Raw genomic sequence first — 26,651 nt, forward strand, 5'->3', positions numbered from 1 at the left:
AAATATTAGTACATCTGGAAAGACACCGTCAATTAGGATTTCATGACAGTATATGCCACCTGGGGATAGTAAATGTCTTGATAACGGTTTCAACATCGTCCGGCAACAGATAGCGTAATCGCATAGTTACCAGAGTACCGTCTGTGTCTATCCTTTAAAAGGGAATGCTGATAACCAGAAGGGTCATTGTGCTGGATATGTGTGATGCAAGCAGGAAACTATGCCACAGAAATCGTCATGCTTTGTATAGCCTTCTGAGCGAGTATGATGGGTGTAAAATTGGGGCCTTCCTAGTAGCGCTATGGTACTTTAGGAGAATTGCCACACCAAATGGATGTGCCGTGTCAGTTATGCAACGATGCTGGTATCAGTTGTCACGTGAAATATTCATACCTATGGATGATGTAACGGCTGAAAGCAAGGGGAAACTACAGCCGTAATTTTTCCCGAGGGCCTGCAGCTTTACTGTACGGTTAAATGATGATGGCGTCCTCTTGGGTAAAATATTCCGGAGGTAAAATAGTCCCCCATTCGGATCTCTGGCAACGGACTACTCATGAGGACGTCGTTATCAGGAGACAGAAAACTGGCGTTCTACGGATCGGAGCGTGGAATGTCAGATCCCTTAACCGGGCAGGTAGGTTAGAAAATTTAAAAAGGGAAATGGATAGGTTAAAGTTAGATGTAGTGGGAATTAGTAAAGTTCGGTGGCAGGAGGAACAAGACTTTTGGTCAGGTGAATACCGGGTTATAAATACATAATCAAATAGGGGTAATGCAGGAGTAGGTAAGCTACTACAAACAGAATAGTGAACGATTTATTGTGGCCAAGATAGACACGAAGCCCACGCCTGCTACAGTAGTACAAGATTATATGCCAACTAGCTCTGCAGATGATGAAGAAATTGATGAAATGTGTGATGAGATAGAAGAAATTATTCAGGTAGTGAAGGGAGACGAAAATTTAATAGTAATGAGTGACTGGAATTCGACAGTAGGAAAAGGAAGAGAATGAAACGTAGTAGGTGAATATGGATTGGGGCTAAGAAATGAAAGAGGAAGCCGCCTGGTAGAATTTTACACAGAGCATAACTTAATCGTACCTAACACTTGGTTCAAGAATCATGAAAGAAGGTTGTATACATGGAATAACCCTGGAGATACTAGAAGGTTTCAGATAGATTATATAATGGTAAGAGACAGATTTAGGAACCCGGTTTCAAATTGTAAAACATTTCCAGGGGCAGATGTGGACTCTGACCACAATCTATTGGTTATGAACTGTAGATTAAAACTGAAGAAACTGCAAAAAGGTGGGAATTTAAGGAGATGGAACCCGTACAGAGTGTCAGGGAGAGCATAAGGGAACAATTGACAGCAGTGGGGAAAGAAATACAGTAGAAGAAGAATGGGTAGCTTTGAGGAATGAAATAGTGAAGGCAGCAGAGTATCAAGTAGGTAGAAAGACGAGGGCTAGTAGAAATCCTTGTTTAACAGAAGAGATACTGAATTTAATTGATGAAAGGAGAAAATACAAAAATGTAGGAATACAAACGTCTCAAAAATGTGATTTACACTACGGTCGCAGGTTCGAATCCTGCCTCGGGCATGAATGTGTGTGATGTCCTTAGGTTAGTTAGGTTTAAGTAGTTCTAAGTTCTAGGGGACTGATGACCCCAGATGTTAAGTCCCATAGTGCTCAGAGCCATTTGAACCATTTGTGATTGACAGGAAGTGCAAAATGGCTACGCAGGGATGGCTAGAGTACAAATGTAAGGATGTAGAGGCTTATCTCACTAGGGGTAAGATAGACACTGCCTACAGGAAAATTAAAGAGACATTTGGAGAAAAGAGAACCACTTGCATGAATATCAAGAGCTAAGATGGGAAGCCAATTCTAAGCAAAGAAGGGAAAGCAGAAAGATGGAAGGAGTATATAGAGGGTCTATAGAGGGGCGATGTTCTTAAGGACAATATTATGGAAATAGATGTAGATGAAGATGAAAAGGGAGATATGATACTGCGTGAAGAGTTTGACAGAGCACTGAAAGACCTAAGTCGAAACAAGGCCCCAGAGTAGATAACATGCCATTAGAACTACTGAGAGCCTTGGAATAGCCAGTGCTGACAAAACTGTACCATCTGGTGAGCAAGATGTATTCCCTCAGACTTCAAGAAGAATATAATAATTCCAATCCCAAAGAAAGCAGGTGCTGACAGATGTGAAAATTACCGAACTATCAGTTTAATAAGCCACGGCTGCAAAATACTAACACGAATTCTTTACAGACGAATGGAAAAACTGATAGAAGCCGACCTCGGGGAAAATGTTTGGATTCCGTAGAAATGTTGGAACAAAATGGCTCTGAGCACTATGGGACTCAACTGCTGAGGTCATTAGTCCCCTAGAACTCAGAACTAGTTAAACCTAACTAACCTAAGGACATCACAAACATCCATGCCCGAGGCAGGATTCGAACCTGCGACCGTAGCGGCCTTGCGGTTCCAGACTGCAGCGCCTTAAACCGTGTTGGAACACGTGAGGCAATACTGACCCTGTGGTGTCACCGCCAGACACCACACTTGCTAGGTGGTAGCCTTTAAATCGGCCGCGGTCCGGTAGTATACGTCGGACCCGCGTGTCGCCACTGTCAGTAATAGCAGACCGAGCGCCGCCACACGGCAGGTCTAGAGAGACGTACTAGCACTCGCCCCAGTTGTACAGCCGACGTTGCTAGCCATGGTTCACTGACAAATACGCTCTCATTTGCCGAGACGATAGTTAGCATAGCCTTCAGCTAAGTCATTTGCTACGACCTAGCAAGGCGCCATTACCAGTATATTGAAATGGAGATTATATCTGTACAAGAGCGAGGTACACCGATTATGGATTAAAGTTAAGTATTACAAGATTTTCGTACTTTATTGCAATTCTCAAGACATTGTCCTGTTCCAGACATCGCGCCAGCCTGCGTGAGCTTAAGCGCGTGCCTTTCGGCTTCCTCTCCTTGTGACTTGGCTGTCTTGCTAAGTCACAACAGACCCTACGACGTATCTTAGACAATAGATTACGGAAAGGCAAGCCTACGTTTCTAGCATTTGTAGACTTAGAGAAAGCTTTTGACAGTGTTGACTGGAATACTCTCTTTCAAATTCTGAAGGTGGCAGGGGTAAAATACAGGGAGCGAAAAGCTATTTACAATTTGTACAGAAACCAGATGGCAGTTATAAGAGTAGAGGGACATGAAAGGGAAGCAGTGGTTGCGAAGGGAGTGAGACAGGGTTGTAGCCTGTACCCGATGATTTTCAATCTGTATATTGAGCAAGCAGTAAAGGAAACAAAAGAAAAGTTCAGAGTAGGTATTAAAATCCATGGAGAAGAAATAAAAACTTTGAGGTTCGCCAATGACATTTTAATTCTGTCAGACAGAAAAGGACTTGGAAGAGCAGTTGATGGGAATGGACAGTGTCTTGAAAGGAGGGTATAGGATGAACATCAACAAAAGCAAAACGAGGATAATGGAATGTAGTCGAATTAAGTCTGGTGATGCTGAGGGAATTAGATAGATACTTAAAGTAGTAAAGGAGTTCTGCTATTTGGGGAGCAAAATAACTGATGATGGTCGAAGCAGAGAGGATATAATATACAGACTGGCAATGGCAAGGAAAGCGTTTCTGAAGAAGAGAAATTTGTTAACATCGAATACAGATTTAAGTGTCAGGAAGTCGTTTCTCAAAATATTTGTATGGATTGTAGCCATGTATGTAAGTGAAAGATGGACGATAACTAGTTTAGACAGGAAGAGAATAGAAGCTTCTGAAATGTGGTGCTACAGAAGAATTCTGAGGATTAGATGGGTAGATCAAATAACTAATAAGAAGGTATTGAATAGAATTAGGGAGAAGAGGAGTTTGTGGCAGAACTTCATTAGAAAAAGGGATCGGTTGGTAGGACATGTTCTGAGTCATCAAGGGATCACAAATTTAGTACTGGAGGGCAGTGTGGATGGTAAAAATCGTAGAGGGAGACCAAGAGATGAATACACTAAGCAGATTCAGAAGGATGGCAGCAGTAGGTACTGGGAGATGAAGAAGCTTGCACAGGATAGAGTAGCATGGAGAGCTGCATGAAACCAGTCTCAGGACTGAAGACCACAACAACAACAACAACAACAGATGATGTACTGGATGTCCACACTGCACAGACACCCGCCAGGATTCTCGTAATGTAAGGGCAGCAGTGGAGCTTCATACAGCTATACAGCTACCACAGCACAGGTAAGAAGGCCTTTGAGCCCAGACGAATCAACACGAATAGGGCGTACTGGTTATTACCAGTGGGACTACGGGATTGCATGCCTCTATCCCGTCTTCCACTTGCGCCACAGCATCAACGTGCGCAGGTCGACAGACGCCGTGAGAGGATCGCTTGTAATGGCGCGCTGTGGGTTTCAGCAACAAAAGCAGATTCTGCCTCCACACCAGTGGTGGTCGTTTGCGCGTATAATGTAGACCGGGCGAGCGCTATCTCGTAGAATGCATTCGTCCAAGACGCACTTGCCGCACCCCAGGCCCTATGATCTGTTCTGCGATAAGCTATGACTTTTTTTCACCTTTGGTGTTTCTGGAGGGGACGCCAATCAGCGTAGGTCAATACCTTGTAATTCAGAGCCACTTGCCTATTGATTTGTGAATGTAAACATTTTGTGTACTCAAGAGGTACAGTTGTAACACTACATCTTGAATCAATTGGCCACCTGTAAAATGGTGTACTAATTTTTGTTCCAGAAATGTGTGTTATCCCATTTGCAGTCTCATTATGAAGATATAAAAACTCGTCCCCCCAAAAAAATCTCAGTCCTCGTGGACAGTTTTAACGTAAAAAGAATTTGTCCTTTAAAAGGAATTAACATGCAGATCAATTTGGTCCATTGGCACATTCTCATGGACGCTTTCAGTTCTATCGGAAAACCGTCTCGAAAACAGATCTAAGATTGGCAGCGTCATCAATACGTTTAGAAAACTATCCTTGTAATTCTTTCACGGTGACAATGAATTCTTCAAAACCTCACGTTTACATTAACGCAAATGAGCTTAGGAAAAGGAACGCTGTTTCTCGTTAGAATATGTCTCTTCCTCAATGCTATTTTCTTTTTTAAATCTATCCCCTTGAAATCAGAAACAGGTTTTCTCTCACAGTGCAATGGCTTACTGTGGGCAATGTGCAGTAAAAACCACTTAAAATGCGAATGTTCTAATTCTAATTCTCTCCCCTGCTCTCCTTTTTCTACTATAAATTCAACAATAGCGAATCTTGAATTGAAAAATCATTCAAGGCAAGCCCATTGTCTAGGCCAACGTACGCTGCAGTAATACACAATATCTCCACGCTCTTCAGTCAGTTCCATCAAAAATTGTCTCAACTGACAGTGGAATGATGCCTGTGACCAGGAAATTTACTATTCGTACAACAAATTACACAGAGGTGATAGAAGTCGTGGTATAGCGACATACACATGTACGTTAGGCGGTAGTACCACGTACACAAGTTGTAAAAGGACAGTGCATTGATGGATCTGTCATTTATACACAGGTGAGTCTTGTGCAAAGGTTTCCGACGTGATAGTGGCCGCACTACGGAAATTAACAGACTCTGCATGCGGAATGGTACTTCGAGCTAAACGCATGGGACATTCCATTTAGAAAGTTGTTAGGGAATACAGAATTCCGCTATCTACAGTGCCGAAAACACCAAATTTCATACATTACTTTTCACCACGGACAACGCAGTGTCCGACGTCCTTCAGTTGACGACAGAGGTTGGTTGGTTGATTGATCTTGGACAGGGGACCAAACAGAGAGGTCATCAGTCTCATCAGGAATGGTTGAAATGGCTCTGAGCACTACGGGACTTAACATCTGAGGTCATCAGTCCCCTAGAACTTAGAACTACTTAAACCTAACTAACCTAAGGACGTCACACACATCCATGCCCGAGGCAGGATTCGAACCTGCGACCGTAGCAGTCGCGCGGTTCCGGACTGCAGCGCCTAGAACCGCGTGGCCACCGAGGTCGGCAGTCCCATCAGATTAGGGAAGGATGGGGAAGGATATCGGCCGTGCTCCGGCATTTTCCTGAGGCGATTTAGGAAAATCACGGAAAACTAAATCAGGATCGCGGGACGCGGGTTTGAACAGTCGTCCTCCCGATGCGAGTGCATTGTGCTAACCACTGCGCCACCTCGCTCGGTAAACGACGAAGAGCAACGGCGTTTGTGTGTAGTTGTCAGTGCTAACAGGACGAGCGACGACGCGTGGAATAACCGCAGAAATCAATGTGCGACGTACGGGGACCGTATCCGATAGGACACAGGGTACTTTCCCAGATCAATATTATGTAAAAATCAACACCTATTTCTTTCTCGCACTGTTTATAACGTATATGTTTTATAGATTTTTTTGTTGAAATCAGGTAATGCAGCACACTTTCTAAGCAAGTTAGAAGTAAACATTTTTGAACCTGCTTAGGGTTATTAAAAAAATACAAAGAAATTCATGAATTTTTTCCAAAATGCTTCCTCAAATTGAGGTGGCATTTAATCCAATGTTATGCATTTGAAGGGGACCAAATGTTTATCAGATATGCAAGACATGATGGCTGATGTATTAGACGTATTTAATTCCACTAATATCACATCTTACATTTTAATTTTTATATTTTTTCCCTACTAAAATGTTATTTTTTCTATAATTTAGTTGATTCTGAAATAAAGTTTAGGTTTGCTAAATAAGTATGGACTATTGCAAGTTACAGAAAACAAATAGAGCAATGCTTTATAAACTTTAGTAAATATTTGTACCTGAATTCTTAAAAATACAACTTGCAAGAAACAGCGATTGAAGATATGAGTCCTGTGCCTCTGAACATTCCTGAAGCATTGTCTTCATCCTGCAGCATTTCTTCGTCTTCAGGCTTCCACTTGGTATTCTTTTCAGCACTTCTTGCTTCTTTGGTAACTTGAAGAGCGAATCTTTCAGCTTCATGCACCCGTTGTCTGCCACACGCAAGCAGTTGATCTTCTATATTAGAGCCATATTTTGTGCCTGAATTTCTCAGGACTTCCAACATCCCTATCACTCCATCATTGAAACGTATCACTGCATCTAGTACACCAACTTTTAATGTATTTAGTCCTACAAAAACATTCTTGGGTAATCTTTCCCATATGCAATAGTTGAAACTTTCATTTGTATTCTGAGTGCCCCCATGAAGACATTTACTAAGCAAAACAGGGTCACTCAGGTCTCTAAAAATTTGTTTTATTTCTTTTATAAAACGCAGGAAGAGAATGGTTATGATGGTGTATTTGACCACTTTCTTTTGCTTTTTGGTAACCACACTAAGAATCTGCAAAGTCCGTGAACAGGGTGGTCATCTGTAGACATCTTATGAATGTAGGTTGCCCATACAGCTTTTCTCATTGTTGTAACATCATTAAGAGGTGCAGTTCGTCTAATGGCCAGTCCATAATAACTCTGAAGAAGGCCTATTTCAATCTCTGTCAATCTGACTCGGCCAGACGGAAAAATGGCTCTGAGCACTATGCGACTTAACTTCTGAGGTCAGCAGTCGCCTAGAACTTAGAACTAATTAAACCTAACTAACCTAAGGACATCACACACATCCACGCCCCAGGCCGGATTCGAACCTGCGACCTTAGCGGTCACGCGGTTCCAGACTGAAGTGCCTACAACCGCACGGCCACACCATCCTTAATATTACAATGCCTAAAAGCAGGATACTAAACGGCATATGAATCAAATTTCCCATCCACAGAACCAGTTTTACCGCCATAATTAAATTCAACATTAATAGTTTCCTCAAATTGAGTAGCCATCGACACATTTTGCCAAGAGGAATTATAGAAACCTTAAGCGGACGTCTACGATTCCATCGTCTCCTCCTGCGAATAACACCACGCTTCATCGGACGACATCTCCCATACCGGCGTCTGCGGACTGCACGGGGCCGACGAAATTTCCATCTCCTTCTTTGCAAGCAACCAATGGCCGATTAGGCAATTAGAGTGAACAACATATAGTCGAGACAAAAGAGCTTCGTCGTCCCTGACATACACCAGGTACGTAAGGAGTTGCACAAGAAAGGAGAGACGACATAGAGGTTCAAGCCCTATCCGAATGGTATTCGGTATTGCTGGAGCTCTCTGTCTCATTATAGGCTGCCGGAGACACGTGGCATCTCGGCCGCGGCCCGAGGCTACCAAACAGTGAGGCTCGGCCGTGTATGTTGCAGCGCGTGCTGCTGGAGCACCACAGCTGTGGCGGGAAGCCGGTGTCGGTAATGCTGCACGGCATCGAGCCGGAGAACATGTACCGTCTGCTGGAGCTCATGTACCGCGGACGGACGGAAGTCTCGGCATCGGAGCTGCCTCGCCTGCTGGAGACGGCGGCGTCTCTGGGCGTGCGCCTGCTGCACTCCAGCACGCTGCGCGTCTGCGCCGCCGGCGCCGATCCGTTGGCAGCAGCCGACGCCAGCACTGCGCCTCCTAACGGCGATGTTACGCAGTCTGCGCCTCAGTGCGACGACCAGCTCACGGTAAGCTACATTCGCCACAGCCAGTCACTGCAACGCAAATTGTTACCTTCCAAAACTTTTTGGTACAGCTGTCTCATGACAAGTATCGAGTGAACGTTCCCCACTTAACTCTGTCCTGTGCTTCTGCCTCACTATGCTGTTAATTTTCCTTCACTTATCAGCCAACATTCCAAGTGCCCTTCCCTTTTCTCTCTCTCTCATTATCGCAATTATTCCTCCAGTATCTATTTGTTGTTTTCCTCATTCCTAGCAATCCCACAACTGTTCCTTTATTTCCCATCCTCCTTTTTGAATCACTTCTTCATTCTTTACTCTCTCATATCATTTCTCCCTGATAAAACACTTGAAGAATCTTTCTCCCAATTGTAGAAGAATTCATTTTCTTGTTCAGGGTGCATACGACCCGGGACAACAGGGAGATCCGGGAAAAACTCGTGAATTTTTTCACCCGGTAGAAAACCGGGAAAAATCCTGGAATTGTTTAGAATTCCGGGAATTTTTCATTGTTGTAGTTTTCAGTTAAATTTTTGTTGTTTTGCCTGGTAAGAACCGATACTCTAACAAAGGATATTACTGTATCCCGCTACTGCAGAATAATTCTGCAGCAACAAAACATGAACGAGAGAAAAAAGAAAACGGAAATGAAACTTAAGTTGCAAAGGAAATGCGCCAAGTTGTCTTAAAGTAGAAAGAGCAATAATTTTCTTTAAATCAAATTCAGTATTAGCACAACAACAAAACACAGTGCTCAGGCGAGCGTCTGCCACAAGCAAAGTGTGTCAAAGACTTTAGAAAGACTATGCAATGTTTGATAACAACAAATTGCCTCCGATGAGCGTCACGTGACAACTGTTCAAATTAGATTCGTTTGAGCAGTTGCGGGCGGGCTTTTGGGTATGCGCAGTTGCTTCTGGTTACAGAAGTGTGGCCGGGTGCCACTATCTAGTATTGTCCTGGTTCGGAAATATCGTAGATCCAGGGCTGATGCACAGAGCAGCCTGAGTTGTGGTGGGGCGGTGGGTCGTCTCCACGTGACTTGTGTTTACGTACAGTGGTTTTGTTGTTTCCTCCTTGTTTCTTGCTCTCACGTTAAACGAAAACAAAACGGATTTTTGAGGCCGGGAGCTAGCAAATCAATTAAAATATTTTCGAATACTTACGGAAGGCAAAAATGTTACTAATTTCAGATTTTATTTCCACCTTTCTGACAGTCAAGCATTAATCGCCTTGCAGAACAACGAAGTTATTTTTGTCGGTTTGCTAAACAGATTTGGCTTTTATTAAATCTTTTCGGCTGATGCAATCAATTTATTTGAAACAAAGTGTTTAATTTCACACTGTTGGCTAGTTTCAACTATTCGCTGCTTTTCGAGGGCACGTATGGCATTATGCCATTATAAAGAGCCAAATATGAGATAATACAATACTGGTACTCCAAGAAAATTTGCATCCGAATCTGGACATACGAATGTGCACTTTAAGCCGAATTATGCATTTTAGAATGGTTCACGAAATTCCGATGCTCTTGAAGTATCCTCTGATGTCTTGTTTCTTTTATGTCATAATGTAAGTTCTTTTAATGTTTTACACATAGGAACATGGGGTTTCCTGCGTCATCGTTGCTGCGGAAGTGCGGTGACGCCTGTTATCTGGCGCTCTCTGGCAACTGCTGAAACGAACCTATTTCTAACAGGTCGCGGGAAAATGTTGCGATTGGTGGTTCGGAAAGCCTAACATTCAAAGTAAATTTCCGTTTACGCAAGATGAACTATATGCGAGAATGTACGATGAATTTCTTAAATCACAAAGCGTTTGACTCTCATTTAAAAATCAACTCTTTGAGGACGACCATTTAGAAGAATTTCGAGCCCAGAAGACATTTACATCGTTGTTAAAAATTTACTGGCACATTTGTGTGATGTATCTTAGAGGGTAACATGCTCAAAAAACATCAACATTATATGTGGAAGCTTAGCTTCTATTCCAGCTTATTAATCTTCTTATGTGAATGCTATGTATATTAATTTAAACCAATAACTTTCCTTATTTGTGTGTTCGAGCTACGTAAGAGTAATCTTGCTACTGACTGACTGCATCACGTGTCTTATTCTATTATCAGCTGGCGAGATCACTTGACATGAGCTATGACTGGCTTACAAAAGTGCATCGCAATCTCGATTTCAATGCTTTGGAAAGTGAAATGCGGTGTTTGTTGGAATTCAGATTTATACCTTCGTAATACGAAAATTTGCAGCGTACATGTTGCTACACATGAAAGGTATTTCAAAACGTGTTTTTTCTCCCTGAGTTTCATTTTCTAAAGTGCCAGAAAATTCTATGTCGGAATATAAAACCACAAACATTCAAAGGGTTGATGAGTTTTACAGTGCCAAGGAAGAGTATACTGTCACTTAACACAGAAAAAGTGTATTTTTACCCGGGAGAAAGTGTATTTTTAACTGGGAAATCCGGAAAAAAATCCGGGAATTTTTTTTTCCTTGTCCACATATACACCCTGCTGTTAACAGAACTTTCACCTTTTCAAAAACTCTATTACTACAGATATTCTACTTTTTATTTCCTCCACATAGTACCTGTTTCCTCCCAGCAAACATCCTCAGTATATAAAAGAGAGTTCTTGATCCAAACTCTTTTACTCCAATGAATTTCTTGGCATAACCTTCATGACTGCTGATTTTTATCACTGTGAACTAGTTTTTATTTAATAAACGAAAAGCATCAGTTTACTTTTGTTCTACAATATTACTTCTACTTTTTTAACCAGTTTTCGCCTTACAAGGCCATATTCAGACATTTACTGAATATTATCACCAAAGAAGTTACAATGTTTGCAAACAACATTGGCAGAGAAGTAACATGTGTAGACTGAAGTACAGACAAACAGTAAGTAACATCTTTGACAGTGTAGTGGTAATGCAATGAAAAAGTAAAAATTGAACAGTACATAAATAACAGTGGAGTAGACAGAAAAACCTTAAACACAAAATAGGAATGGCATGCCTACATAACAATTTCTATCAATAAACAAAACTAATAAAATCAAATCAAATTAGTACTAGACAAGGATACATCAGGAGGTATGAAACATGGAGAGTGATACATAAACCAATTAAAAAAGACTCAGTTATCAATATAACCACAGAATAGATGAGGAACTTAAGCAATATCAATAAGATAAACAGAAATACTTGAATGCACGAAAATGGAGGCGTTTGAGGGAACCTACAGTAGATGCAATCTTAGAGAGTGTGGTGGTACTGCATTTTAACGTTAACATTATAATGAAAACAGTGGCTATGTAACAGTTTGTATTAAATAAATGAACAAAGTCAAATATGAGCAATATTTGATGAGACAACTGCAAGGGGTACTAAACATGGACAGTAATACAAGTACCAGTTGGAAGAAAGCCTTAACTATTGAAACTACAGTCTATATGGAATGCAAAGGCAACTTCAACAAAACAAGAGAACTTAATGAATACAGGAAAATCGGAATATGTAGGAAGAGACAGTGCAGGAAGTAATGAACAACAGAGATGATTATATGAAGTTTAGGAGAGGGGAAGTGTTGAGCTGTGTCTGGTCATTTAGGATTAGATCTGGACTGTCAGCAAGAGGTTTGTTAATTTCCAGGGCTTCAGCAGGTTGAGTTTATGGCCTTTGTATGATAGGTGAGGTACACGGGACGCTGGCTGGTAGTGGCGGCCATCACTCAGCACATAGTTGGCAAATCCAGAGTCAGAATTCTGAAACCTCCAGCTGTGTTCATGTTCAGCCAGCCTAGTTGCTATGTCTGCCTGACTGACCAATGTAAAATTTGTCACAATCAGAACAGGTGATTTTGTATACCCCACTGTTGGCTAATAAGTGGATCTGATCTTTGCTATTAAAACACATTGTGCTGTCGTGTTCCTGACATAGTAGGAAAGGCTGTAGTAGCAGAATTTCAGTGCCTTGGCTACAATCCGTGATACCTGACCTAGAAATGGTAGTGTACACCATTTCTTGCAGCCAGTGGATGGGGAAGCAGGTGGGGCATACAGGAGGGGTATAATTTTCCGTTTTTGTTTCCTGAGCAAAATTTGGTCAGTAAGAACTTGTTTGTAAACAATGGCTGTGACAATAAATTTTACTGTATTTAACACTGCTTCAAAATCATCTCTGGACATGGGGACAGATATGAGATGGTGTACCATTGAGTGGAAAGCTGCATGTTTGTGTGCTATGTGGTGTTGTGAGCAAGAAGGTATTACTGTGTCTGTAATTGTAGTTTTTCTGTAAATTTTGAAACAATGTGTGTGTGTACTAATGTCAAAGGTGTGATCTAAGAAGTTTATGGATTTTTTGAACTGGATATTTTTATGTTGACTGTTTCGGTTTTCCAAAAATGTGTTGAGTTGTCTTGTAGCACCAGTCCACATACACAGGATATCATCTGCATATCTAAACCAGTATTTGACATTTGCACTCAAAGGCTCTTTTAAAAATATTTGTTCAAAATGGTCCATAAATCTTCCAGCCAACAGTGGACTAAGAGGGGAAACCATAACTAAGCCATCTTATTGTTTATAAAGAGTCCCTTGGAACTAGAAATAGTTCTGTCCCGAGCATATCTGCGCGGCTAGTCTCAAGTCATTCAATTCCACAGGACTGACATTAGACTTGTGCATCAGCTCTGTCAGAGTATCAATGCTTTCTATCACTGGTATGTTAGAAAAACTGCAGACATCAAAGGATACTTATTTATCATTGTGAGAGACAGATATAACTTTTAACTAGGTCCATGGAGTTTGAAATACCATGCTTTGGTTTGAATTTAGTCTTGCTCTTAATTAGGACATCCAGTTACTAGCTACTTTGTAAGATGGAGCAGTGAATGATGATTCAACTGGACGAATAGGAACATCTTGTTTATACAGTTTAAGAAGCCCATACTTTCTAGGAGGCACTGGGTTCATATCAGTTGACAGTTTTACTTTAAACTCAGAAAATATGCTTTTGTATGAATTGATTACATATTTAACATTCTCTTTTAACAATTTAGTAACAGGACTTCGAAGCCTGTGGTATTCATGAAATCATTAGCTTTATCCAATTAATCACATTTGTTCAAAAGCTCAATACTGTGGCCTGTATCAGATTTTGTGGCAATGATATCTTGGTGTTGTAATTTCTGTTTAAAGGACTCGAGGGAGTGAAAGTCAATAGACGGTGCGATGTTACACACGAAATTGCTTTCATTCAAATGGTTCAAATGGATCTGAGCACTATGGGACATAACATCTGTGGTCATCAGTCCCCTAGAACTTAGAACTGCTTAAACCTAACTAACCTAAGGACATCACACACATCCATGCCCGAGGCAGGATTCGAACCTGCGACTGTAGTGGTCACGCGGTTCCAGACTGAAGCGCCTAGAACCGCACAGCCACACCGGCCGGCTGGTTTCATTCTTTGGTGCGTTGGCAACTATATATTTTGCCGTGGTGTCATTCGTTAGAATATATTCAATATCTTCTTTCATAACATCCAATTGTTTTTCTGATGGAGAGTGGGGAGGAGCATATTTAAAACCTTTCTCAACCACTTTTTGTTCATTTGGAGACAGAAAAAAGCGCGAAAGTTTTTATTTACAATTTGAGGTTAGAGGTGCACTCACCTTCCTAATCATAGATATTTTATTGTTCTGCCGCAGAAATACGTCCTGAATAAAATTACTTACGCTTTGGAGAATTTCTCGATCGGAAACGTCAAACTCACAGGGTACAACTTTGATGTGATTGCCATATGTACCACTTTTAGATATGTGCACACGTTGTCACGAACACGATACCATTTCTTCATTTCTTCCTTTATCCACGTGTATCTCGGGACGTCAACGGCTTTATTGGCAGCGGCGGACGTTTCTCTTGACTTTATGGAGACGTATTTTGGCGTAATTTTGCGTTGCAAACACTGTTTGTTAAACCAAATGTGTTGCGTTCACTTTGCTTTTGTCTCAATAATCTAATATAAACGACGGATAATTGTGCTGTTGTGGCACATTTTATCCTGTTAACAGAATCTTCCATCAGTTCTTGGTAGAACAACATTATAATAAATGAAAAGCACCAGTTTTCTTTTGTTCTACAATATTAGTTTTACTTTGTTAACCGGTTTTCGGATTACAAGGCCATCTTCAGACATTTACTGAATATTATCACCAAAGAAGTTACAATGTTTGCCAACAACGTTGGAAGAGAAGTAACACGTGTAGACTGAAGTACAAACATACAGTAAGTAACATCTTTGACAGTGTGGTGGTAATGCACCGAAAAAGTAAAATTTGAACAGTAGATAAATAACAATGGAGTAGACACGGAAACCATTAACACGAAATAGGAATAGCGTGCCTACATAACAGTTTCTATTAATAAACGAAACTAATAAAATAACATAAAATCGGTACTAGACAAGGCTACATCAGGAGGTATGAAACATGGAGAGTGATACACAAACCGATTAAAAGAAGAGACAGTTACCAATGTAACTACAGAATACATAAGGAACTTAAGCAATATCAATAAGATAAACAGAAATAAATAAATGCAGTTTGTATTTGTTCTCATTCCACTCTACTTTCTGGCTTTTACGGTACCTATTTCTTAAATCTAGTTTTGTGACATTTTCTGGCGTCTGTGTGGATATGCTGTTCCACCCCAAATTCAAGTGATTTACTACTTCCAGTTGCATGTTAATTTAATGGAGAACTTAAACACTTCTCATTGAAGTATAATTTAAATGAAATAAAGTGTAACAACCATTTGAGTTGCTTATTACGACTCTTGCTAAGTGCATTTGCTAGTCTCATTGAACTACTCCTTTCTATACGAACGCAGGAAACGAAGAGTCCCCCAGAGAATGACGTCGGTACTTCTGAGTTTGTGACGATGAGTAGCGCACCGCCGTGCACCATTGTCTCATCCGCCAGCCAGTCACATGAATCGCCCAACGACGCTCACCAGGCCGACGACCCAGCAACTGACGGCCACGGTTCCAGTGTCATGCTGCCTCCAGCGCTACCGCCATTGCCACGTTCACCACGACCCCTGCCCCCGCCATCGTCTCTGCCTGCAACCTCACTGCCACCGACTGCCGACGACCCACAGCTGTCGCCCTCGGTATCCACAACGGACCCTCCACAGGAACCCTTCAGTATGGACCAGTCCCTGGTTTCTCCGCAAACGTATTCCTCCCACCAGAGTCGTAATCCCATGCTTTCTCCAGCTCCACAGATACTGCCACTTCCACCACCATCGTATCTACCTTCATCCCCACTGCCAACAGTAGCCGAAAATCCACAGCTGTCGTCCCCAGTATTCGCAGCAGTCGCTCCAAAGCACCCATATACATTTGATAGGTCCAACATTTCTTCACAGAAGCATCTCCCAGGTGTACAGTTCCATCAACTTCAAGAGCAGGTAGAGGCACATCCTAGAGACCTAGGCCCAGCCTCGCAGGGACGAAGCGATCCGAACCCAGCCTGCAACTCGAGTTACTCGACACCAGCTGACGCCCACGAACCAACTGCACAAGTACTGATGCCTGCCTCCCCAGCTGACAGCGTTCAGCGTCATCTAGTGCCCGTCACAGACATCCATGGCACAGACAACAACATCACCAGCTCAATCGCCTCTCAAACTGAGAAGTTTCATGGATCATGGGTGAAGCCGAACGTCCAAGATGACTCCATCCGTCACCCACCTCAGCCAAAAGTTGCGTGGGAAATGCAGTCCCATTTCTTCCCATTGCAACAGCAGGTTGGTGACTAACATCAAGTACTCATTGTCTAGTTTAACGACCTATACGCTACCTACAGTCAACTAATTTCCTTACTAGATAGGAAAAACTCCTAATTCAATAATATAATTTTGCGTACTTCATTTCGTTATGTTATCCTACTGTTCTTTCTCCTCCTGCTCTTGCTTAACCCTTTTGATGTACGGTACTTCTCTCTACTGACCGTTTCTTATTCACGTCGATATCACTAGCTGAAACGATTTGGAGTGTGAGATTTTTGTAAAAAGAAGCTTATTTGTTATATTCTAAACGATATGGAGAAGGGTTCATGAGCAGATGCAGCAATTTCCTGTTTACAGTTAGGTTTGCGAACTGAATTAGAAATTAAACAGAGACAAACTTTCCTCAATCTACGTGCTCTTTTGTGCTAGGTAACTTTCAGACAACCGTAATTTCATTCGAAAATAGCTGAATTCCGTGAGCTGCCTGTTGGCGTAGGGTATACACAAAGTACCCAAAGCATGTGACACAAATTTGGTTAACAACACCACAAAGGAAAAAATTTTAGAACCTATAGTTGCTTCATATTACCAAATAAACGTATGGGGAAAGCCCAATGCAACAGAGATTTCCAAAGGGCATGAATTACAACGTTCAATAAATGCCAACTTGGTAATGGAACGATAACCTTAAACATTGCAGTAGAACAAAAATACATGAATGTACAACACAGCTTTTTAAGACTGTTTGGTGCAGTACATGCGAATGTATGAAGAAATTTGCAGTGAAGGAAAGGAAATACATGAATGTGTTAAGTAAGTAAGAAGACCATAGGTCACGGAGTCAACGTGTTCACCTTTAGTACCTACGGCCCACGAAACCGAAAAACAGTTAAATAACACAGATAAGGAAAAACTAGGCTATACTTCCTACAAATAAATGAAAAGTACCTCTCCCCACACGTTACTCTAAAGTCTCATTGAGATCTGGAAGAGCATACCTCGACAGGAAAACAATGCTCTGTGTAAATAGTAGACTGTCATTCTAGTAGACAGATTAAAGAAGATTTCAGTTTATTCTTATCACGTAACTGGTACGATCGCTCATGCATACCCCACGCGCCTTTTTATTTTTAGTAGATTTTCTATAACACTGTAGTGCTGCAGGGCACTTTATCTTTGAGACGATGTACTCTCGCCTGTTTAACTGAGTGGTTATGTTTACAGCAGGTAAGTTCGTGATGGTAGATAAACTTTTAATTAAATATGAGATTTTTGTAAGGAAATAATTTCTGCCATCTCAGATTGAAATGGTGTTATCTTCTCGTAATGAAGCGAACGGACGTGATCCTGAACTCGACGAAAGCATACGGTGAGTAGCTGCTGAAGTAACGATTGAGTTCAGCGGCAATGATCACTCAGGTATTGATCTGGATTATACAACCAAACGTTACAGTGTTTCATAGTTGGGCGAGGAACTGGAAAATGAAGACGCGTTTGGAGCAACTAGTGATCTAAAAATACGTAATGCTGAACATTTGAATAATAGTAGTAATAATTTATTCAAAAGGAGCTCTGTTCTACTACCAGTGAATGCTCGAAGTCGAACTCAGAATTTGTTTATACTAAAGGTCTTTGTCTGTCTTGCTTTGAATCCAGCACCATGTACACCTTGTAGCAGACAAGAAGACGACGTATCACGAAGAAATTACTCGTATTGGACGCAAATCTGTAGATGGGAGCTACATGTACAGACAATGAAATTATTAAAATTTCAGAAATATTGTGTGTGCACAGTGGTGTTATCTCCTAGCATGTTGTACTTTAATGAGTCGAGATAAATTTATGTGTGGGATGATGACAGTCACCTTGTCAACAGATCATCTCTGTCCGCCCCCATAATACCTGGAGGTAATGGCTGTCATCTTGTTAGTTGATCTTCATTGCACCACCCATTAGTACCCAGGGGTAATGGCAATAAGCCTCAGTTTTGCTGTAACATGAAGATGCGACTTCATTGCTTGCTTAGCATTATCAACATAAGATGACAAACATTTTGTATGAAAGATAAAATCAGTACTCTATCTTGGAATTGCGATAAAGCCTGGGTAACCTTGAAACAACGGCAAACTTTGTTTATTACCTATATGAATGTGTATCACTGCTGTTCAATATGACATATCCTCCAAGTGCCACCTACTCACCATTATGTGACAACACATGTTACCATTACAAGCAGAATACGGCAAACGTTTTGTTCTGCAATATGAAATTAATATCCTAGCATGAAGTCGCTATAATATTCGGATGACTCTGAAAGCATAACAACCCTAATGTCTTACCTATATGAATTTGTATTACTAACTGTCAGTATGCTACTCCATCGAAGTGTCATTTACGTTCCCCTGACCAAGGGTTTAAATTCCAACACGAAGTTAATACCCTTGCGTGGGTCACTGCCATAGTTAGCTATACTGCAATTGTGTTTTTGCATCACCAGCTTTGCTCATGTTGTGATCAATGTAGACACTGCAGTAGTTCTATCTGTATATTACGAAAATATGCAGTTTGTATGCTACATCACAATAAAAATATCAAAAATCTCCTTCACTCATTCATATAATTGTATTTGTTCAGCTAGTTTACCTACAGTTTTGCGTTATTTAGTAGGTGATTATAGGAACAGGAATGGCTCTGGGAAGGTACTGGGCGAACCGTGCCACCGGCCAAGGCGCCAGGTTTTGTGGGGTGGCAAATTTTAAATTTTAATTATGTTCAAAAAGATAAAGGTTTAGCATGAATAAAAACGTGTGAGAACAAATTGATAATACTAATGATCCGCAAAATTTATTGTTTACTGGAAATTATCTACGATACTGTAAAACAGATGATAAATGAAGCTCCCTTAGCAATATATTTTCATACCAAAGGTTGCGAATGGCGTATTCACACCTTAATCCCTACCACACGCCTACACACCAATTTTCAGCTTGAAAAAGAAGCGAAAAATGTTATAATAAATAAAGAAAAATGAATGACAGCATATGATGGCATAACAATGCTTTATACACGTACAGTAATATCGCTGAGAAAAGCACTTTGTAATGAATAAATAAAGATTGAGTGAAATATGCAATGTGCACCGCATGCCATAGGATTTTGATTCGAAACATTCTCATTAAGCGGCGCTTATATGTGGATAGATAAATGGTACAGTATATTTTTTTCTACCACTCCCTAGCAACGTGATGTGCCATTTATACGATCTTCACTCCTCTTCCTTTTGCCACACTCCTATAAATTAATTTTTTTCTCCTTTTTCTGTAACGTCTTTTAACTTTTCCCTCATTCCCCTTTCCTTTCTCAGTGATGCCGTAATCAATTGAATGCCTTTGAAAAAATGTGAGAATACGCAGGTTCATTTTTTTTGTTCGATGAGAAAAATTTATGACAGGCAGTCTTGGATGGTTGTAAACCTGCCGTGATGTTAAAGCCACTAAGCACAGCAGTACGGGAAAGTAGGACTGAACCAGTCGCCGCTGTTAAGAATAACGTTATGCATGGGTTGAAATAAGCAAAGATAAAAACACAGACAGAATACTTGCACCTATGGCTCGCAGTTTGGCAGACCTTACCCTGAATTTTGAGTTGTGTGGTTCAGTGGCGACCTGATATGAGATATATCACTCAACATTAATATTAATCTACCGATACTCTAAAAGAGAGTATTTCACAAATTACCGAGATGAGCCAATATACCAAGATTACGCACTTTACTGAAAGAAACTGACAACCCAACTTATTTCTTTATGCATAGAAACTGACAACCCAACTCCATGTAGAAAACTCATCCGTAGGTGGTACAACGCAGATACGAAAGAGACGGAAGAAAAAACGGTTCCGCTGTCAGGGAGATGATAAGAAAATTGATTCAGAATACGGTACAAAGAAGAATTTTAGTTAGAAGCACTGGATGTTATTATATGTGCTCTCAGTAACAGATGTGAACAGTTTAGAAGTCAGAGTGGACTTTTTGATTTTTTTTACAAGACATTAATGAAATTAAAAACATGTCACCTGACGTTATATGTCATAAAAGTTCCAAATTGTGTGATAGTTGCAGTCATAGACATTCTAACGACATCAGTACTGTCAGTTTTAAAGATGAAGTTAAACTGATCTTAACGTTGGTAAAGCCATGTAGCACACCAAGCCAGACTTTGAAACTCATACAAAGAGTACCGATTTGTGCGTAATGTACAGAGAAGCATTACAACTTTTGCGAATGCATCTACTGACAGTGGCCAGTGATAAAAACAGTTTTTCGAAACTTAATCTGATTAAAACGTGACAGTGGTTAAAAATGTGATAGGCGGTACTTTGTGACCTGGCAGTGGTGTCGACTGAACATGAGTTAGCTCAATGTTTGGATTTCAAGGAAGTCATGCAAAAGTTCACTGATGCCTAAGCAAAAAATCTTAATAGACAGTAAGTGTGTAGAAATATGTTTATCACTAATTTTGAAAGTTATTCGTTCTGAGTCTATGGCATGAGCATGAGCATTACATTTTTTGCCAGCTTTTCACTTAAAACTGAATGTATTGTCGTCTCTTATGAAAAGGTTGAACTGAAATTACTATTGTAAATAACGTGCTTCGGTGCACATATTTTCGCGATGACAAAACTAATTGGCTTTCACTGTGCACGAAGTTAAATCAAAACTGTTACATAAAAACCACTACCAAAATGAAAATGTGCACTGCCCATAAAGTTGAAACACTGAAATTACACACCAACACACACTGTACACTGGCCCACTAATAAAATAAATTACAAATAAAATGCTTCGAATTTGCGTAGTGGAAACGTGAAATGAGAAACGAAAGAACCGACAATATACAAAAGGAATCTCACCTGAAAAATTACAGGACAATCGGCAGCTACAGCACAGCATGAAGAAATCGCACCAGCTGAAATATGCGAAAGTAAAACTCAGCTGCTTGGAGAAACATTGGTGTTCATTCAAATGACCATCAAAAACTTATCTTGAGGTGTTTGGTGTCTGGGCAAGGGACCAACAGAAACTCCTCTTGCAGTGAAACACTAAGCAATAACAGAAGTCTGACCAAGCAACAAGAAGTCAATCAGTATCTAAAATAATATGTTCCATAACAAATTAACAAGTGGACCAGTATAAATTCCTACGCTCATTGAAATTGTCTGTTGCAATAACAGCTGAGGGTTTTGGCTGACAAATGGTCTCTTGCCTGCTAATGTCACGTATTGGAGAAAAAACTAAGTGATGCACTAATTGTTTTATCCTTTTCACTTGCAAAGATATTACAAAGTATAAAAATGATGTACAATATTTCTACATACGCAGAATTGTATCCACAAAAAAATCACATAAAGATATATAAGAAATTACATAAAACATCACATATACACTTATGCAATATATAGGTAATCATGAAAAGTCAAACATTTGGAATAAACTATTCATGATAAAGTAAAAGGTATGAGATATTGGACAAGCAAAGAAGTCACATAAGATACATGTACGACATCTAAAAAACGAGAAACGCAGTAGTGTAATAACAACAAATTCATTTGTATTCAGAATAAATCGAAAACATATTAGAAATTATGAAAATTAAAAAAATAACGTATCACTTGAAAATTATAGTCTTTCATATCAAAATTATCAACACTTTAAAGTTCCAGATATTTGACTTGGATTCATAATCAAGTTTTTAGGGAAGGGAAAATGGAGCTGTCTTACTCATATATCAACAAGCCATGTTCATTAAAAATATTCAAACATTCCCATCCATGCATCACATATCCATTTAATCACCTGTACTTGAGATATTCCTCAAATTATTTCCATCCTTCAACCTCTTCAATCTCAAAGAACTTATTTCCAAAATCCCTTATTCACCCCATATCATATTCTTTTACCAAACCTCATACCTCACATCATCATTTCAAATCATTTCTTTAACTCTAATTTTCTCAATCCTGGTTAACTATCATTTTAACATATACCTCTGGTAAATTATTGCCAACTCATTAGTTTCTACCTTATATCTAGTACTGGAGATCTCGCTGATATTAGAGTAGCATATCACACCCATTCATAAAATGCAGAAAAAGAGCAAAGCATCTAACTACAAGCAGAAGAAGCGCCAATCTTGATATACAACATAAGATCCAAAAGAAATTTCATCACTACCGCAATTGCACACAAAGAATCCTCGAAACCACAAAATCATAGAAGATTAAGTTGTCATTGCACATGCAACAGTGTACCACATTCTAGCAAAAATTTGTTTAACCAGTTCAAAATCTACTGCACAGCAACATGAATCAATCTGCCTCCCAAGTCACATAATCCTTATATTAATACTTGTTATGTAGTACTTTCAAACCTTAGATGAGAAATATTTTAGTAAGTACTATAATAATTATAAATTAGTAATTATTTTGCCCTTTTACCTTCGTGACGGATTTCCTCTCTCATTTCTCACAGTTTCTGAGTAAGTCTCCCCCAATAATCTTTCAGTGTGCAAACATTTTCCAGTAAAGTTTCTCATCACAAACTTCCAAAAGGTCTGGTGAACAGAAAAAGTTAAAGATTGGTACAAAGTGGTAAAACAATTTTTAAGTGTACATAAGTATCTAAGGGAAATTTTCAAGAAATACTGGGGTCATGCACACAAAACATCATTCACAAGAGATGTGGTATTGATAGGAAAAGCAGCAAAATCCATGTAAAATTTTGCTACTCCTTACGTCAACTCTTTCAGGTACTCAAGCAAAAATTTTCATGTAGAATGTGTAAATTATTTCATATCATTCAATGTCAACACTTACACACTTTTTAACTTGCAACCTAATCAGTGTACTATTCTCCTAAAAACACGTGTCAACAAAAAAGAGAGTGCCTAACCAATTCCTAGTCATCATTACCCCATATACATCAAAATATAGCCGGCCGGTGTAGCCGTGCAGTTCTAGGCGCGTCAGTCTGGAACCGCATGACCGCTACGGTGGCAGGTTCGAATCCTGCCTCGGGCATGGATGTGTGTGACGTCCTTAGGTTAGCTACGTTTAAGTAGTTCTAAGTTCTAGGGGACTGATGACCACAGATGTTAAGTCCCTTAGTGCTCAGAGCCATTTAAACATCAAAATATATCATCACAGTAATTAACATAAACTTCATCATACATCATCACACAAAATGTAACACCAATGGCTTCAATGTGCAAATTACCTCATGTCCCATAAAACTTCATTAGTTTTCAAATACAGTGCTTAGTCTGTACAAATTGCCATAACAGAATAACTACATCGTTATCTACTTAATAAGAAAAGTATTAATAGTACTGTTCCCATTCTTCACTTAAAACCAGAAAACTTGAATAATGTTTACCACTGTTACCCTACATACATCATGGAATTGTATACAACATCACCAATATACTTGTTAATCATGCACTAGCTTAGTAGAAAACAAAACTGCATTCATTCCTAATGAATTACATGAAATTCCGTTTGTATCACTATCTACAGCATTAGGTACTCCCAAGATAGTATTTACTCAACAAATACCTTCGTGTGTTATTAGGTGCATTTCTTGGGAGTTCTGAGTATATAGTATTTCAACTACGATGGCATTCTTTGGTGGCTTTCTGTTGTAGGGAGAATAATTTCTCACTAAGAGAATTACCTTCACTTTATACTGGATGAGATATGACCAAAACTTACTGTCCTATGTGGAATTTCCTGGCTTGTGTCTTCATATTATTAGATTTTCTGCATTTTTCAGCTGTATTCTGGACATTTGTTAAGGATAGTTGTTTGATAACTTTGTGCCATAATTTTCTGCTGTGAGGAAACTGTACGAATTCTTTAATTTTGTCTGGTGGTTGTTGGTATTTTAACACTAAGGCTGGTAGTATAGAAGTTGAGTCGTGAAGAAACACTTTTAAGATATCTTGAAATGAAGGGATATATTTATCCCAGTTTCTATGTCAACAGTGGCAATAGATTTTGCACATTTTGTTAATCTCTTTCATTACCCATTCTGATAGGTTTGGGATTAGAGAATGTAATGAAATAAATATTGGCTGGATCTTGTATCGCTTTAATGTAAGCAACCAAACATTTCCAGTTTTTTGGAGTCAGGTGCAATACCTTTCAGGAAATGATATGGCCTAATCATTTTACACTCACATTACTAAAATGCAATTTTTCTGTTTCACTGTCGAACGTAAACCTTCAAAAATGTTCAACAAATTTTCTAAGGTTTTGTTATGTCTTGATCAAGTTGATTCTGCTCTCAAAATATCATCGATGTAGGTGCTGTGTCACTTCAGATGGTCTGGAAAAGTAGTATTTAGCCCACAAATAAATACTGCTGATGATACGTTTAAACCAGAACGCAATTTAGTGAACTGGTAATATGTCCCAAGGCATGAAAAGGCTGTATACTTCCAGCAGTCAGGCTGTAACTCTATTTGCCAAAAAGAGGAGTGTAAATCTAGAGATGACAATACTTATATGCGATAGAAGTTTTATAAAAATTCATCAAGTGCCTGGGACTGTCTGTTTGCGGAAGAACGGTAGTATTGACCTGACATTAATCCAAGACCAACCTAATTAAACCACCTCTTTTTTCAACGATGTGCAATGGACTGTTGTAGGAGCTGACAGCTGGCTCAATATCACCATTTTCTAACGTCCACTGGTTATGAACTGGTATTACATAACATCATACACAGAATTTGCTGTGATCTCTGACTGAAGGTGGTATAGCAATCTCTTGATAGTGCTGGGTCTAAGTGTAAACACTACAGCATGTTTTTCTAAAATTTCGCTAAGTTCTTTGTTGTCATGTTCATGAAAATTCTCTGCTTCCTTTTGCTTGCCAGCTGCGGTTGCCAAGCAGTTCCAGGAAGCACGCGGCTGCTACGGTAGTAGTTTCGAATCATGCCTTGGGCATGGATGTGTGTGATGCCCTTAGGTTAGTTAGGTTTAAGTAGTTCTAAATTTAGGGTCCTCATGACCTCAGCTGGTAAGTCCTATAGTGCTTAGAGTCCTTTGAACTATTTGAACCTTTTGCTTGAATAGTATACTTACATTGATTACCTTATCGTAACTGTCATCGTTTGTCCAATGATATGCTGTATTTCTGTCAACACAAACAGCTGATCATTGAAAAGGATTATTATGCAGGAACATGGACGGTTGGTCTCTTCTTCTTGTGATCTTAAACAATATTCAAATTTCCTAACAGTCTCATAGTTAACATCACCTGTTTTTCCCAAAATGGTCCATTATGTTTTGATTTGTCTAAGAGGTAGGGTCAGGTAAAATGTTGTTTTTGTACATTTATTGTATGCTGAAGCGCTGATAACTGCTATTGCTCTGCCTGTGTCCAAAATGCCGTAAAATTATTATTGGCAATGCAAATGTTGATTATAGGGTGTAGAATTTCTTTTGGTCCATCTTCGTTTTCCTTGAGTGGAATGTCCCTAACATCTTCGAACTGCATGAAGTTAGTAATTACAGCAACAGAGTCATCTGTTCACTGTCTTTTCCCTTCAGCTGCCGGGGCCTGAAATCACTAGTTTCTCTTTTTATTCTCTCACTGACTTTCGTTAGTTGTCGGTGATCTAATTTCGACTATTACCAGAGTTGTGTCTTATAGACCTGTTTTGCTGACTGTTATTCTCATATTTGTTGTTGCCCGAATTTCCAAGATTATGCCAGGTGTTGTTTTGGCCAGTCTGCTTACATTGCTGATGACTTGATTGTCTATGATTATTACTATCGTTGTTATTATATTTATGACTGTTTCCTAAACGATGTTTATTAGTGGAATTAGAATTCGTAGCTTCTGAAATTGCGCCTGTCTTTGTACTTGTTTTGATGCCATAATTGTGTCTCATAAAGATGGTGTCCATCATGGTGTCGTGACAGTTATTACCATGAAATATATTGTATGATCTACCATTGTTCTTTTACGAGCAATCGTAATTATAAAACTTGTTCTCAGCTGATTTTCCTGTTAGGGCATGGTCATTGTCTAATTTCAACTATCGCAAAAGGCTAAAAAATTCCTTTAAATCGTCCTCACTAGATTTTACAGGTTTTCCAAGATTATTTGACGTAAGTGGGTAGGTAATTTCGTAAAGCAAATTCTTATTAACTCAGGTAGGCTGAGCG

This window comes from Schistocerca serialis, chromosome 7, assembly GCF_023864345.2.
Source record: "Schistocerca serialis cubense isolate TAMUIC-IGC-003099 chromosome 7, iqSchSeri2.2, whole genome shotgun sequence".
In the NCBI taxonomy this organism is placed as follows: domain Eukaryota; kingdom Metazoa; phylum Arthropoda; class Insecta; order Orthoptera; family Acrididae; genus Schistocerca; species Schistocerca serialis.